The following is a 12,271-nucleotide window of genomic DNA, read 5'->3' as shown; positions in this document are numbered from 1 at the left end:
GGAGGGGTCGCTATGAGTCGGGTCTGACTCGATGGCACATAACAACAACGACAAATCTTTACAGAAGTAGATTGCCCAGTCTTCCTTCCATGGAGTGGCTGGTGGGTTTGAACCGACAGCCTTCTGGTTAGCAATCAAATGCCTTAGACACTGTGCCACCAGAGCGCCAGCTCCCATGCTGATAGTGTCTCACTAATATAACAAAGAGAATCCTATTTCCAGATAGGATTATATCAAAAGGTATATGGGTTAGGATTCCTACATATATTCTGAGGACTCAATTCAATCTCTAATTAAATTTGAGTTGAAAGAACTTTCAAGATATGCTCTGAAGTTAATTCCAGCTTATAGTGACCCTATAGAGCAGAGATGAATTGCCCCATAGGGTTTTCAAGGCTGTAATCTATATTGAAGCACACTGTCACGTCTTTCTCCCATGGAGCAGCTCATTGTTTCAAACCACTGACCTTTTAGTTAGCAGCAGAGCATTTAACTGCTGCACCATCAGGGCTCTTTAACCTTCAAGATAGTCCAGGCAAGTTCCTCTCACAACACAGTTGAAAGCCTAAAGCTCCACCCTTCCATGGTCGTGGGCTAGAGAGTTTAGAACCAGAAGCTCATGTCCTGATTTGTGACTACTCTTGCACTTCTTCCAATGGGGCTTTCTGATGAAATTGCCACTTTAGTGATACTGTAGTTCCTACTTCACAAATCTATTCTGATTATTTCCAAGGTCTATGACACGATCAGTTGCAAAAGAGAAATGTGTGTTTTTCCTTTGTTTTGTTTTGTTTGAGCTTCTTTTTTGATGGGGGGAGGAGGGTTTCATGGCTTCTGCATATAAGACATGTCATGAAGGGCAATGTAAGAGACAGATTCAGGAAGTGAAGAAATTGGACACATTGTGGAGAAGGAAACGTCTTGTCTTAAGAGGAAAAATGTCTTGTACTTTATTATTTTTTTAATCGTTCAATATGTGATCTATTTTTTTCGTATTCTTTTTGGATCTGAATTTTTTCCTAGTGGTTTCATTCATACCTATAACATCACATAATTCATTGTAATATGAATTAGCAAAAAAATCACCCCTGTGTATTAGCTCAGGGTTGTGTATTTCTTCATAGCAAGCTGAGAGACATTAGCTCCTTCACCCCACCCCACCACACTGCCAAAAAAAAGCTCTCGCCTGGCATACTCAAATGTGTTCATTTCCAATTGTTTTTAAAATAGCCCAAATAAGCAGATTTTTAGCCACTTCAACTCTGCCTTCTTTACATACTCCATGAAACTGAAGTCAATATCTGATAGCCCTAGATAAGATAAAACACTGTAATTAAAAGAGGTCTATTGGTTTTATGATGTTGCTGTCCTTTGGAACTCTTTGGCCCAGAGACCCCCACCCCCCACCCCACCTTGCTGCTAGAAGATGGACATTTACCATTTCTCCCCCTCCCTTCTCTTCATCCCTGGGGTTTTTCATGGCTTCCTTCCCTTCTGGTGCCTCCCTGTACCACTTGCCTCTAGACAACCTCCTTGTGTTCTTTCCATTTCTCTTTCTCTTTGTTGGTTTTGAGTAATTAAAAAGGAGAAGTGTGAAATGCCAACTTCATATCACCATCATCAAACTGGAAGTCATGAAATCATGAGAGAATCAAATTTTGCAATGAAAACGTCATTTAGTGCAATAAAAAGAAAAGGATATATGTGTTTTATTGACTCTACAAAGGTATTTGGCTGTGTGTATCATAACAAATTATAGATAACATTGCACAGAATGGGAATTCCAGAATATATGATTGTGTCATGGTAATCTGTACATAGACCAACAGGCAGTCTTTTGAACAAAACAAGGAGATATTGCATGGTTTAAAATTAAGAAAGGTATGCATTTAGGTTGTATCCTTTTACCACACTTATTCAATATGCTTGCTGAGCAAATAATCCAAGCAACTGGACTATATGAAGAAAAACACAGCATCTGGATTGGAGGAAGACTCATTAACGAAATGTGGTATGCAGATACAGATGACACAACCTTGCTTGCTGAAAGCAAAGAGGATTGAACCACTTTCTGATGAAGATCAAAGACTACAGCTTTCATTATGGATAATATCTTAACAAAAAGAAAACAAAAATTCTCGCAACATCATGATAAACAAAAGTTTGAAATTGTCAAGGATTTCATTTTACTTGGATCCATAATCAACACCTATGGAAGCAGCAGTCAAGATACCAAACATGTTTCATTGAGCAAAACTGCTGCAAAAGACCTCTTTGAAGTGTTAAAAAATCAAAAATATCACTTTGAGGACTAAGTTGTTCCTGACTCGAGCCATGGTATTTTCAATAGCCTCATATGCACACAAAAGCTGGACAATGAATAAGGAAGACCGAAGAAAAATTGATTTATTGAATTATGGTGTTGGCAAAGAATATTGATTATACCATGGACTGCCAGAACAAACAAATCTGTCTTGGAAGAAGAAAGGCAGAATACTCCTGAGAAAGGAGGATGGTAAGACTTTGTCTCATGCACCTTGGACATGTTATCAGTATGGACCAGTCCCTCACAAAAGCCAACACTCTGGGTAAAGCAGAGGGTGAGGGAGAAAGAGAAGACCCTCAATGAGATGAATTGACACAGTGGTGGCAACAATAGGCTTTAATATAGCAGTGATTGTGAGGATGAATAGGTGTGGGCAGTGTTTTGTTCTATTGGACAGAGTCACTGTGAGTCTGAACCAACTCAATGGACCCTAACAACAACAAGGAAATTCAACAGTAGAATGTCTGTTCTTCATAAGGGAAACCACAGTATAACTACATATTCTTGAGTTCTGATTTGCTTTTCACACTGGCTACTATTTCTATCAGGAAATCCATGACTAAAATCATCTTGTTTGGCATAAATTGGTAACAAGGAGGTCATTTTATTTCAGTTCCAAATATTTGTCATTGTAATGGATGCTATAGATCCAATTAGAATAACTATAATTTTTAAAAAGCTTTCTTTTAATAGCAGTTATCACATCATAGTATTGAATATATTGATTTTTATTTTAAAATAAAATTATAAAGGGAAAACAGAAATATTCAGCAGGGGAAAAGAACTAGCTTTCAGACTTTGACAGTCAGCTTCTTTTTATTTGTGGGTGGCAGAAAGACTGGTTAGACAAGAGAATTTTCACTGCTGAAAGCATCACAAAATCAGCTGTCACACTTGACATTAATGTTAATTGTGGATAAACCGAATCTTCTGACAGATTTTCTGCAGCCAATAATTTAGTAAAAGTGCTCTGCTTTGGAAAGCCAAGAATGTCAGCTAAAGGTCAGCTCCCAGGGCATTGAAATGCCCCCTTTCTTTACAGGATGTTAAATTGAACTACTTCTGCTTCAGTCTAAAACTGGAGAAAGCAAACAATAGGTCCTAAGTGCCTCCACATTACATAGGGAAGTGCAAGACCATCTCTACCAAACTTGCAAAGTGAATGGTGAGAAACCATTTTGGGAATATGAAAGGATTAAAGCTGAAAGGATCAGAAAGCAAATTTACTGCAGAAAGTTATGGAGTGTTTTAACATTTTCTCTTCCCATCAGGGAGGAGAAGGCAAATAAGTGGGGCTTCTAGTAAATCACAAGTGAGTTTGGCCTGTATTTTCTGGCATATGTGGGGCACAAGACAGATGCGAGCACCTTGCCTGAAAACATCTAAGGCAAGAGACTGAATCCCATGGCTAAAGAGTAAAAAACTACATTAGGAGTAGACTACTACTCTTCTGATGTCAGACAAGAATATGTGTTTTTTGTGGTGAGATGTGGGCCACGTAGGGAAAGAAAGCTAAGCTGGAGTTGCCTTAAAGTGTATGATGGAACCTCAAAAGAGAGAATCCTTTTGGGGTGGACCACTGGATAACCAAAACACACATCATGAAAATTGTAGTTAGAAGACATCAGTAAGAGTATTTGTGTGGAAGCCACAACAGCCCTGACAGAAAAATAATCAGTACTGGGAATCTGCCATAGAAAGAGGGCAACAGTGCAAGGTTTGGTCCCCTCTGCAGAGGCAACTACTGTTAAAGTTTCTATCATTACAGATTAGTTGTACCTATTCTAGAAATTCATTAAAAAGAATATTCATAATTATGTGCTCGTTCGGGTCTGACTTCTTTTGTTCAGAATAGTGTTTTAACATATATGTTGTAACATGTTAGTAGTTCTTTTATTCCTTCTTATGGCTGAATATATTCCATCTATGAATACTGACCCCCAACAAGATGGATTGACATGGTGGCTACAGAGATTAAAAACCAAACTCACTGCCATCGAGTCAATTCTGGCTCATAGCGACCCCTCCTTGGGTTTCTGAGGCAGTATCTCTACGGAAGAGAAAATTGACCAGTCTTCCTTCCGAGGAGTGGTTGGTGGGTTTGAACCACCAGCCTTTTGGGTAGCAGTCAAATGCCTTAGGCACTACAGCACCAGAGCTCCTGGCTGCAGTGTGGGCTCAGGTATAGTAGGGATCGTGAGTCTGGCACAGGACCAGACAGTGTTTTGTTCTGTTGTACATAATAAAGTTGCTATGAGTCAGAGACAACTCGATGGCACATGACAACAATGAATATTGCTCAATTTGTGTATATGTAAATTCTGTTTATTTTGTTTTTATATTTAATCTATCTTCCAACTTTAACTAATTTTTTATATATCATGTAAAGCAGAGAATGAGGTTCATTTTCTTTTTCATCCAGACACCCAGTTGTTCCTGCACCATTTGTTGCAAAGACTCATTTCCCCAGTTGAATTATGATGGTGTTTTACTGTATGTCTGTTGATTATATTTTCCAATTCCTATTGGTGTATGACAAATTACCACAAAAATTAGTGGGTATTTTGGGAGTCAAATATTTGAGAAGGGCTCAGCTTGATAGCACTTAAATAGAGTTTTGCATGTGGATGCAGTCAGGTGTTATATGGAAATACAATGATCTGAACATTCAATTAGGCTGGACATCCACTATTACTCACTCACATGAGTGGTAGTTGATGTGGGCTGTCTGCTGGGAACTCAGGTAAGGATATCAACCAAAGTGTGTAAACATGACCTCTCCAGCATGGTAATCAAAGGATAGCAAAAAATCTTACAAAGTGAATAGCTTTGCCAAGAGGGAAACTTGACAGAAGTTCATGGCCTTTTATGATCTATCAGTCTCAGAAATTACATAGGCTTCCATCATAATTTTTTTGGTCAAAACAGTCAAAAGTCTATCTGGATTCAAGCAGACTTTGTATCTTTATAAGAGGAATATCTAAGAATTTGTAGCCAACCTTAAACACAACATGATATATGTGTGAGTATGTGTCTGGATTCTTTTCCTGCTCTACTGAACATTGAATATGATATTATCTATTCTCACCAGTAACAATACCTTGATTACAGTAATTTTATTTTTTCTGTTCTAGTACTTCCATTTTATAGTCTAGTTTCTCTGCTGAGATTTCCCAGCTTTTCAATAATTATGACAATATTTCTTTTTAATTATTGAATAGATTTATAATAGCTGTTTAAGTTCTGCTAGTTCCAACATCCCTGTTATCTCTAGATCTGTTTCTATTAATTATTTTTTCAACTGGCTATAGGTCACACTTTCCTACTTCTTTCTCTAAAGCCAGAGTAGCCCTTCTTGGGGTTTCAATGTAAAGCCTGAGTGTTAATAAGTTCTCTCTACCCTGGTTGGTTAGAACTTTAATGCTGCCCTGTACTCTGTTTTGTTGTTAGGTGCCATCAAGTCGGCTCTCACTCATATCTACCCTGTGTACACCAGAAGGAAACTGCCTGGTCTTGCACTATCCTCACGATTCCTATGTGGTCATATGTGGTAGTTAAGGTTGTGTGTCAACTTGGCTGTGCCTGGTTTTGAGTGGCTGGGCTGCTGGATGTAGTTATTCCCCATAATGAGACTGTTAATCAACTCCATGGTAGAATCTACTGTGAAGAACTAAATAGCTACCTTAGGGATGTACTCTGCTTCTAGTACATAAGAAGCCACTTTGAGAAAGGTCTCCAAGCTTTTGGGCCATCTGGATCCTGCATTTGGCTGAGTCTTCATCTCAATGGCCTGCCATGTTGTCTGCCAATCTTGGGATGGTTAATGGACTTGATTTGGTGTCCTGCTGTGTGTTTTGATAATTTTGGACTGTGACATTTTACTTGTTGCCTTCAGTTTGTCAACCTCAGCAGCTTTCTGAGTTAAGAGAAGCCTCCAGCTTCAGTGGGCCAGGAGCAAAAGGCAGAACTGAAGCCCAAGGTCAAGAGGGTTTCACCCAGCTCTTAGAGGTGGTACTTTGAACTTGGACTTCTAGCCTCCTGAACTGTAAGAGAATCAATCCTTGTTTGTTAAAACCTGTGGTATTTCTGTCAGAGCAGCACTAGAAAACCAAAACACCTTGCTATGCTTGAGCCTATCATTGGAGCCACTGTGTCAATCCATCTTATCGAGGGTCTTCCCTTCATCGCTGACCCTCTACTTTATCAATCATAATATCCTTCTCCAGGTACTGGTCCCTTCTGACAACATGACCAAAGCAGTTGAGACAAAGTCTGGACATTCTCACTTCCAAGGAGAATTCTGGCTGCACTTTTTCCAGGACAGATTTGTTCATTTTTCTGGTAGTCCATGGTATCTTCAGGAGTTCTGGTAGTGTAGTGCCTAAGACACTTGACTGCTAATCAGAAGGCTGGTGGTTCAAACCCACCAGCCACTCCTCAGAAAGAAGTTTGGGCAATCTACTTCCATAGTGATACTGCCTCAGAAACCCAAGGAGGGGGGTCGCTATGAGTTGGATCTGACTGGACAGCAGTGAGTTTGTTAGAATGAGTATCTTCAGTATTCTTCCCAATACCACTATTCAAAGGCATCAACTCTTCTTCAGTCTTCCTTATTTATGTACAGCTTTCACATGCATATGAGGTGAGTGAAAATACTATGGCTTGGGTCAGGCACACCTTGGTCTTCAAAGTGACATCTTTGCTTCTTAACACTGTAAAGAGATCTTTTGCAGCAGATTTACCTAATGCAAAATGATGATTTTCTGACTGCTATTTCCATGGGTGTTGACTATAGATCCAACTAAAATGAAATCCTGGACAATTCAATCTTTCTCCACTTATCATGATGTTGCTTACTGGTCCAGTTGTGAGGATTTTTGTTTTCTTTCTGTTGAGGTATAATCAATCCATACTGAAGACTATAGTCTTTGATCTTCATCAGTAAGTACTTCAAGTCATCTTTTCTTTCAGGAGGCAAGGTTGTGTCATGTGTATATTTCAGGTTGTTAATAGTTCTTCCTCCAATATTGATGCCATATTCTTCTTCATATAGTCCAGCTTCTTGGATTATTCACTCAGCATACAGATTGAATAAGTATGGTGAAAGGATACAGTGCCCCACTGTATACCCTTCTGATTTGAAACCACACAATACCCCCTTATTCTCTTCAAATGACAGCCTCTTGGTCTCTGTACAGGTTCCTCATGAGGACAATTAAGTGTTCTGGAATTCCCATTCTTCTCAATGTTACCCATAATTTGTTATGATTCACACAGTAGAATGCCTTTGCAGATTCAATAAAACACAGGTAGACATCTTTCTGGTTATTCTTTGCTTTTAGCTAAGATTCATCTGACATCAGCAATGGTATTCCACATCCTCTTCTAAATCCAGCTTGCACTTCTGGATGTTCCCTGTCAATGTACTGCTGCAACCATTTTTGAATTATCTTCAACAAGGTTTTACTTGTGTGTGATATTGATATTGTTCGATAATTTTCACATTCTGTTGGATCAGCTTATTTTGGAATGGGCATAAATAGTAATCTCTCCCAGTCACTTGTCCAGGTAGCTGTCTTCCAAATTTCTTGGCATAAACAAGTAAGCTCCTCCAGCACTGCACCCATTTGTTGAAACACCTCAATAGGTATTCCGTCAATTACTGGAGCTTTGTTTTTCGCCAGTTCCTTCTGTGTGTCTTGTACTGCCTTCTTCAATACCATCGGTTCTTGGCCATATGCTCCCTTCTGAAATGGTTGAAGGTTGAACATTTTTTTTGATACAATGACTCTGTGTATTCCTTCAATCTTCTTATGTTGCTTCCTGCGTTATTCAATATTTTGCCCATAGAATTCTTCAGTATTGCAACTTGAGATGAGTTTTTCTGCAGTTCTTGCAGATTCAGAAATGCCAAACATGTTCTTTCATTTTGGTTTTATAATTCCAAGTCTTTGCACATTTCATTATAATACTTTACTTTTTCTTCTCAAGCTGCCCTTTGAAATCTTCTGTTCAGCTCTTTTCTTTAATGATCCCTTCCATTCTCTTTAGCTACTCTACATTCAAGAGCAAATTTCAGAGTCTGTGCTGACATCCATGTTGGTCCCTTTTCCTTTCCTGTCTTTTTAATAGCCTTTGGCTTTCTTTGTGTACGATGTTCTTGATGTTATCCCACAACTTGCCTGGTCACTAGTGTTCAATGTGTCAAATCTCTTCTTCAGATGCTGTCTAAATTCAGATGGGATATACTCAAGGTAATATTTTGGCTCTCACGGACTTGTTTTAATTTTCTTCAGCCTCAACTTGAACTTGCATATGAGCCATTGATGGTCTTTTCCACTGTCAGCTCCTGGCCCTGTTCTGACTGATGATATTAAGATGTTTTCCATCACTTCTTTCCACAGATGTAGTTGTGTATTCCAGCTGGTGATAGCCACATGTATATATGCTGTTTGTGTTTTTGGAAAAATATAGTTGCAATGAACTGCAAAATTATATCATGTGATCTCTGGCGTCATTTATATCACCAAGGCCATATTTTTCAACAACTGTTGATTCATCTTTATTTACAGCTTAAGCATTGCAATGACCAATATATTTTGATTGCACATTTGGTCACTTTCAGACTGCAGAAGTTGGTAAAAATCTTTAATTTCTTCATCTTGGACTTTAGTGGTTGGTGCATAAACTTGAATAATAGTAGTATTAACTGGTCTTCCTTATAGGCATATAGATATTATCCTATCACTGACAGCATTGTGCTTGAGGATAGATCTTGAAACATTCTTTTTGATAACAAATGCAATGTCATTCCTCTTCAATTTGTCATTCCCAGCATAGTAGACCATATCATTGTCTCATTCAAAATGGACAGTTTCAGTCCATCTCAGGTCATTTATGTGTAGGATATTGATTTTTATGCATTCTATTTAATTTTTGACAACTTCCAATTTTCCTAGATTCATACTTCATGCATTCCACCTTCTGATTATTGATGAATGTTTGCAGCTGTTTTTGCCCACTTTGATTCATGTCCCATCAGCAAATTAATGTCCTGAAAGCTTTACTCCATCCACATCATTAAGGCCTACTCTACTTTGAGGAGGCAGCTCTTCCCTAGTCGTATTTTGAGTGCCTTCCAACTTGAGAGGCTCATTTTCTGTCACTGTGTCAGAGTATTTCACTGCTATTTCTAAGGTTTTTGGTGGCCAATTTTTTCAGAAGTGGATGGCGCCATCCTTCTTCTCAGTCTGTCTTAATCTGGAAACTCTGCTGAAACATGTCCACCATAGGTGACTTTACTGGCATTTGAAATACCTGTAGCATAGCCTCCAGCCTTAGAACAACACACAAGCCACCACAATATGACAAACTGACAGATGAGTGGTGGCTGATAGATTTCAGACTGAGAGAGTTCACTCTTTCAATATACCAGTTATATTATCATTTCAGAAACAATGTGTACATGGAATAAGAAAGAAGGTATTTTGGAAAAAGCACTGATACTGCCCTTTAATTAAGGAGTGAAGGCAATGGTGACCTGTAAAACTTTGCTTACAAAGGAGTGAGGTTGGAGTAAGTTGGGAGGGGAAAGAGCTGGGTTTGGATTCAGTCCCAGCTCAGTTCTTTATTAGCATTATTGAGCAAACCATTTAACCTCTCAAAATCAATACCTAACAAATAATATAATACTGGCACCTCATTTTTGTCATGAGCAGCAGATATGAAAGTTTTTGTAAACACTGTATACACGAGTTATTGTTAATAAGAACTTGATCTATGAGCTGTGCAATGTATAACAAAAGCTGTATGCTGGAGATCTGGATGTAGATTCTAGTCCCAACTCTATCTTCTCTAATTATATAATAATAATGATAGTACCTCCCATTTGTTCAGTAGCCACTAAATGCCTCACGCTGTTTTTGGAGTTTTAGCTCATTTACTCCTTAACATAAATGTGAGTGATAGGAATTATTACCCCAAGTTTGCAAATCAGGGAATCAAGGCTAAGCAAAGTTAAGGAACTTGCTCAAGGTCAAATAGCAAAACAAGAAATCCAAGAGAGTCTTTTGTTTTTCAAAAGTTTTAAGTTTTTCCCAAGTTTTAAGCTTTTCCTATTACAAGACATTGACCATAGCCAATCATCATTTCTCTAAACCCCAGGACTCTCTCCCATGAAATGAGAATTTTGAGCTGCATGATAAGTATTACTATCCCTTCCTATCTAAATATGCACAATTGCAACACAATTGATTTTCTAATCTGATTAAATCTCAGGTGTAAAGCAGCCTAATCTAAATGTGTCAATTAGTTGTATAACAGGGAAATGTTAAATTCTAGGAGTATAGTCGATCTGTTTTTCAAATTCAGTTTCTGTTCTCCTATAAGTAAATGCTTCAACCTGAACAACAATTTCTCATCTTATTCTAATCAATCACCTAAATCTTGGTACTCAACATTTTTTCCTCTCTATACCATCATATACATGGTGCCTTTCTAGCTACCTCATCTGTCATTGATTGCCGTAGAGTTGGAAGACATTTATCTTACATGGGTACATTTGAAAACGAGTTCCTCTGTGGATTCTGGCATGCGCTGTCATTTGAGATTCTCTGCAAAATCTCATTGCACAGCTGTTTGTGAATAGCACAGCTCATGGTGCAGACATTTTATTTCACCTTCTGGTCATTAGCACAAATAATCACTTTTCTCTCCTTATTTTTAAATACATACAATCCTGGCAATAATAGTACAAGTTTGCAGTGGCAGCTTTGGAATTGGCCTGAGAAGTGAGACAAGGGAAAACCTTCTTTTCTATGCTTTTTTTGACATGATTTTAAATGTGGACAGGATAGGAGGGAGAATACATTCCTGCCTGCCATGCAGAAGCAGAGACCAGTCTTTGAGATACTGAAAGGCCATTCCCCAAGCCTCCATGGACAGAGGGTATATCAGAGTAAGCACATAAAATACTCCCAGTGGAGGGAGATTTTCTCCAACTCCCTGACAATCATGACACAATGACAGTACAGATGGCACTGCACTGTGTATGTGAAAGGCACAGAAATGAAAAAGTTCAGCAACTAGGCCAGAGAGGTTGGTTGAACAAAGGGAGCTGCTTCCAAATCCTTCTGCTCTTTGTAGGAAATTGAAAGAACACTAACTGACTTATAGGACTGACATTATCCTGGCACAGACCTGGACCTACATCCCCAGGTTTTTCTGGTCCAAAATGTACTCAGTATCCTCTAGCTCAGGCCTCCAAGTATGATGGTAAAATGACCAGAAATGATGGGCCAATTTGGATGTCACCTGCAAATCATTAATTTCTCTCCCTGATGATTAACCACAAGGGTCACTCACAAATCATCCAGCTGAAATGTAGCCTTATAAGGCACTCTGCGTCCTACAGAAATTCAGTCGATCTCTAGTTCCAAACTTCTTTTTCACTCTCTTGAATTTAAAATTAATGCAGCACCACTGTTTGCTGCCATTATTGAACATTCTAAACTCTGAAATGTAATTGTATGCAAAATGTTAGTAGGGCACAAGATCAAGGACATGTATAAGACAATCTGACACATGCTGAGGCCATGTCAGAAAGGGCAAGTAGGAAAATAAATTGCTACTAGTAAGGGCATGAAAGAGCAGCAGGGCCACGCTTCACAAACACATTAGCATTGGAAGCAAAGAGTCTCCCTAATTATTGTGGTGAGAAGGGAAACGGAATAGAAAACAGCAAAAGGGTGGAGGCATGAAACATCTCCACCATCTTAAGATATATATCAAGCACTTGCAAATTAGTTTGATTTGCACATGCCTGAAATCATTTTATTTCCATTTTGACCAAAAGAAATAAAATTAAATTAAATTAAAAACTTCAAAGATCAGAAATCTAATGCTTACTCTATTTGAAAGAGAAAGGAAAGACAGCTGGTTTGGAAG

The sequence above is a fragment of the Orycteropus afer genome, unplaced genomic scaffold, assembly GCF_000298275.1.
Source record: "Orycteropus afer afer isolate SDZICR_OR568_19922 unplaced genomic scaffold, OryAfe1.0 scaffold00081, whole genome shotgun sequence".
NCBI lineage: Eukaryota > Metazoa > Chordata > Mammalia > Tubulidentata > Orycteropodidae > Orycteropus > Orycteropus afer.
The sequence above is the reverse complement of the archived record's forward strand: the minus strand, read 5'-3'. Positions refer to the sequence as shown.